Raw genomic sequence first — 6,104 nt, forward strand, 5'->3', positions numbered from 1 at the left:
TCAGATATGTCATTGTTGGTGTTGTTATGTACCTTCAAGTCGCTTGCGTCTCACAGAGATCCTATGTACAACAGCTCTGAACCCTGCTCTATCTTGTGCCAATCACACTGCCTCTAACACACCCATCCCGATTACCTGAGTCATGGAATCCATTCACCTCATAGAGGGTTTAGCAAAGCATCTGGTGGATTTGAACCATGCACCTCTGGGATTGCAGTGCAGCTTCTTGTCACTAGGCCATCAGAGCTCCTCAATATGTCATTACCAAATATTTTTCCCCCCAGTATATGGCTTTCTCTTTTACCCTGTGTGGACATTTTTTTTTTATGTACATAAGGATTTGAGTCTTAGAAGATCCCATTCTTCTATTTTGTTCTCTCCTGGTTGTAGGTTGTCTCTCAACATTAATAAAAACTGCTGACTCACAGAAGGTAAGTTATTTTTTGCTGTTAAAGCAGACTGGAGACAATAGGTAAAATATCTTTGCTCCAGTAGATCTTACCTGCTGTTTCACACGTCTTGGAATCAGGCCAAAACAAAGGAAAATCCACATCCCCCAGCTATAAGATGATGAGATAAGGTATAAATAAAGCTAACACAGTGACTATAAAAATAGGCTCGAGTATATCAGAAATGGTGAGGATGGTGCGAGATAGCACAAGGCTAAGATCTATTTTTCATAGGGTCTTATGAGTCAAAGCCACTTTGGTAGCATCCGGCAACATAACCACCACAACAGACGAAATTCAGGAAACTACATTAGCCTAAGACCAAAGAGCTGGCAGGTTAATAAAGAGGTCTGCCAGTAAAGGTTTCAGGTAGCTTAGTATGTAGGGAGCTATACTATTAATACAAAGGCCATGCCTCTCTTGCAGTTTAGATCCACTTTAGAAATCCAGGGAAGGGTCAACTATGAGGTGAATGGCAATGTGTTACTGAATTGGCTTTTTAGGGTTTTGTGTTTTTGTGTTTTTTTTTAATGAGCTAAGCTGAGTAAAAAAGATAATAATGGGGATTTTTTTCAGCACATTTTTTTTAATAAGGCCACTTAAAATTAAGGCATATCAAAGCACTTGGCCACTATATTAGTGGCTAAGAAATATTTATTATCTGCCTTGTAACCATTCCATTTTTTATTCTTCTGGCAGGTAAAATAAGAGTCTCACTATTCAGCAAAGAAAATCTGGATATCCAAACTACTTATTAGCCTAACAGTAGAAGAATTTAATAAGATTAGTCACATTCCTGAAGAACTTCTGTGAAAAGGGATCACTTATTTTTCAGTGCAGAATTCCTGACTAGCTAAATGATATGACCTTGCTAGCAAATGACAGAAGGAAATGAATATTTTGCAGAAATTTCTCTAAAAGCTAGTTTCTACTTGACGTGTGGTGTTCAGAGAAATTTTTCCACTGACTTCTTAAAAAACATTAACAAATACTGTACTAAAAATAGTTGTTAAAAATGTGAGAATTCAATAATGAAATGTCAGTAAAGGGCAAAAAAAGTACTCTAACTTATCATAAACTATCATCACCCCTCTCTTTGTGGAAAATACCACTGGACTCCATGCATTTATTCATGAAAGTGATTCAGACAGAGTTGTCCACAGTCAGAAAAATAACTTCTCCAGCACTCAAGCGTGCACTGCAAGATGGTAAAACCTTTGGTAGTTAGTTTTCTGAAACACGTTAATAAACTGACCAAAATCCCAAAACTACTGCTCTAGTGTTGATTCCAACTCATAGCAAACTTATATTGTGTTTGTGAGGCTGTATGTCCTAATGAGAGGAGACCATTCGTTGTTCTCCCAAAGGGTAATGGATTAAAATGCTCAACTTCCACTTAGCAGTGCAACCTATAATGTATTGTGAAGCCAGGACTTTTTCTAAAATGGACATAGTAGCTCTTTCTCTTTTTAAAACATTGTGCTGGTCTAGTTCTTTCCTGCAAAAGGTAAAAGTTGTTAAGCTCTAATTATCACGCATTGGGCAGGAAAAAGGAAAAACTGAATAAGGAAGGCAAAATAACTGTCCTTATGACATTTACAATTAAAAAAAGGACAAACTAAAATAAGTAAATAAATAAGCAAACACATACATTAATTGATAATTAATTAATTAATTAATAATTAATTAATTAATAGTGCTTCCTGGGTGCTCTGGTGCCCAATATCAAGGATACAGCAGAGATAGGGGAATTTTGGAACTGCTCTCCTGAGGAATTTATCCCTCCATTACCTATTGATTCAGTATCCTCTCCCACCTCAAGTTAGCTAGCTGATAGCTAAAGCATGTTTCCACCACCTTCCCATCACTCCTTTCTTTCCTCCTCATCTACCCTAACCTGATCCTTGTCTCCTTTTTGTCTTATTCTTCATTGTAGTTGTTGAGATGAAAGCAATCTGTAGCTAACCAACCAATGGGTGTTCAAAGGGAGTAGTTAATCACATGGGAGGAGGTTGCCCATCCTCCTATGGAAAAGGTGATAGATTTGAACTGTGTGCCTCTGAGACTGCAGCGCAGCTTCTTACCACTAGGCCACCGGAGGTCCTATTACTCTTCATTAAGGATCCTTAAAATGTATTTTATGTTTCTGATTCATCTATTTTCTGTAAAGCCCCTTTATAGAAAGAAATCTCAGATTTCTAGATAAAACCATTGGCATTGTTTTGTTTAAAATCAGTTTTGTATAGATAAGAAAAATGATGTTTAGAATTCCACAATTAGAACTATGCAAGAATATACCTTGATTTTACTTAAGATGAACCTTTTATAATAAAATATATAACTAAGAGATTCATGGATACGCATCTTGTTAGACAAGTGATCCTGGCACATTGTTGTTGCTACGTGCCACCAAGTGCTCTATGACTCATAATGACTCTATAAAAGACAGATCTGAACCTTGCCCTACGCTGTGCCACCTTTATGATTTTTGTCATGTTCAAGTCCTTTGGGTCTTATTTCGTTTTGATGATTTTATGTCTTTTCCAGCAGAATCTCTCTCTCCAAAGACTAACTCTGCCTGAAAATATGACCAAAGTAAGTGAAATAAAGTTTCACCTTCTTTGCTGTTAAGGAATATTTTGGTTGTACTTCCTCCAGGACAGATTTGTTTGTTCTTCTGGCAGTCCATGGGATATTCAGTACCCTTTTCCAACTCTATGAGTCAAAGCCATAGATTCTTCTATCATCTTTATTCATTGCCTAGCTTTTAGATGCACAAGAAAGGATTGAAAAAAATCATGACTTGGATCAGGAGTGCATCTTAGTCTTTAGACTGATATCCTTGCTCTTTAGCACTTTGGGGAAGTCTTTGATAGTAGATATTCCCAAAATAAGAAACACATCTTTTGATTTATTGATTGTTGTTAACACAAATATTCCTCTAATCTTGATGCTGTTGTCATCTTCATATAGTCCAGCTTCTCAGTTTATTTGCTTAGGATAAAGATTTCATAGACATAGTGAGAGAGTATAACCTTGCAAATTAGTGTAGTAATACCACATCTTTGCTGATGTATTTTCCCCCCTTTGTTGGTATATGTTTATTCTTTAATTCTTTGGAGAATATTGAATTCCCACAGAAAAGATATAAAGTATATACTTGATTATAGAACATTTTGACATAACATCAAATTACTAAATCACTGATTCTAAATTAAATAGACAACTATAAATTTATTGTGAGTTTAAAGAAAGGAAGTTACCTAGTTATGAGTCACAAATCTGTTTAATTTATAATTTCAAGACTCATTTTTAAGTCTTTATAGAAAGATCCATGAACTTAATCATTAATTCAACCATGAGCAATAACATTACCTTATCACAGACGCAGACACTAGGCTTGCTTTCCTTGATCAACATTTCTGTTGTTTAGCCTTAAATGGAACTACTTTAAAAGACTTAAAAAACTGAAAATATTTATCGAGATAACATAAACAAAAAACACTGGTTTTTCACTTTATGTGCAAATTAAGCACACTTGGGATTTTAGGATAAAATCCAGTGACTCCAGACCCACTAAAGAGCGATTAGAGATGTAATGAACGAGGATGCTACAGATATAGCTGTATGTTGTAAAGTAAAACCAACATTGTGAGCCATGGCTTTGGAATCCGTGAGTTGTCTAATTTTCTGTAGTTTCGATATTAGAGTGTAAGTTTTAAAGAAAACCAGCTTGGGCTCGTAACTAACACTTCACCAGCATTGTGAACATAATTAAATTGCTCAGGCTCTCAATGTTTCATGTGTTCAACATTTGTTATAGATTCTTGTGTACAAGTGAAGAAAATAAATGGAAATTCATGTCCTTATGATATTTAAATTCTAAATTAAGTAAAATGATAAAACAACAGAAAACATAATAAAGAAAAAATATCTTTGAAAAAGAAAGGCTAGTGGGGAAAAGAACAAAAGCATGGTAGGGGAGATTTTGAGTTTGTGTATGTTAGATGTTGCTACCTTTACAGAGTTGTGAAGATTAAATATGCTTTCCAGGTAAAGTGTTAGACTGATGTCTGGTATGTCGGATTAAACGTTAGCTGCTATCACCTCATTAGACAAATGAGGAAATTGATATCTAGAGAAGTAGTGGAACCTGCCCAAGTAAAACTGAAATTTTGGAAGCAAGTCTGGACGAAGAGTTCCTCTAACCCACCATAATTAACTTGTTCCTAGAAGAATTTCAATCTGGGACTAAAAACAAATGATAAAATAGTAGACTTAGTGCCTGTCACTTGACAGAGTTATGTCTGAATGTCCCATTGCTGGTGCCATATGTCAGAAACAAACATTGCTAAGTGGAAATTTCATTTTGCATTTGTGAGGGCATAGATCATATCATATCACATCATATACCATTCTTTTAATTTAATATCATAAATATATATATTTTTAATTTACACCCTGAATAGCTCAGCAAAAGTTTTAGAAAAGTTTAAAGGGAATCTTTAAATCTCACTGTAAAATTACTTTAATATAGCTATAATTATGAAATTTTCTTATAATAACAACACTAGCCTTGATAAAAAAAGTATTGGATTGCTAATCAAATTGTCATTGTTTCAAATCCACTAACCTTTCTGTGGGATAAAAAGGTGGCAATCTCATCTTGTAAAAGTTTTAAACAAACAAAAATAAAACCAAACCAACCCCACTGTTGTAATAACAGGGTCAATACAGACAGTGGGTATGAGAGTGGGAAAAAATGGATAGATAACGAACACTGCATTGGAATGGTGAAAGGAAGGGCAATCTGGAAAGAATGGGCAAATAGAAATGTGTATGTCAATTAATAGCCTGGAAAAGGACAAGCTTTACAGAGGGAACCGGAGAATGAGGAGGGAGGAAAATGACATGCATGAATGAATGAAAATCAATTGCTTTGTGGATTTTCACTAAAATATATATTTTTTAAAAACCCAACAACCTACAAATAAACAACTAACCTACTGTCATTGAATAGACACCTTTTTTAAAAAAAGAAATTTTAGACTACAATTCTTGATGACACTTCCAAAGCTATAATTATGTACAGGCGCAGACTGCCTATTTTCCTTCTCTGGAGTAGCTAGTTGATTCAAACTGTTTACTCTTTAGTTCACACTCCAACATGTTATGCACTACACTATAGCTTCAGAAACAAAATGGTGGGTTGCCATGAGTTAGAATCAATTAATTAGCAACACATTTTATTTTATAGTTTTATCTTGTGAATAAGAAACATATGATAATGCCTTCAAATATATTAAGATACGAGAATCATTTTAAAGCACTTCAGAACTAAATGTTGTTGCTGTTATGTGCCATTGAGATGACTATGACTCATAACAGCCCTGTGAATAGCTCTGAACCATGCCCTATTCAAAACCAACCTTATTGACTCTAATATATCTGCTCCCATTGCCACAGTCACTGTATCAATACATCTCATCTAGATTCTTAGTCTTCTGCACTAACCCTCAACTCTTCCAACCATGAGGTCTTTCTACCAGGACTGGTCCCTCCTGGAAACACACCCAAAGTGTATGAGATAGAGTTTAAAATCCTTGCCTCTAAGGAGGAACCTGGTTTCACTCTCTCCAGGACAGACCTGTTTGT

The sequence above is a fragment of the Elephantulus edwardii genome, unplaced genomic scaffold (assembly GCF_000299155.1).
Source record: "Elephantulus edwardii isolate Elephantulus edwardi_28Jun2011 unplaced genomic scaffold, EleEdw1.0 scaffold00002, whole genome shotgun sequence".
In the NCBI taxonomy this organism is placed as follows: Eukaryota; Metazoa; Chordata; class Mammalia; order Macroscelidea; family Macroscelididae; genus Elephantulus; species Elephantulus edwardii.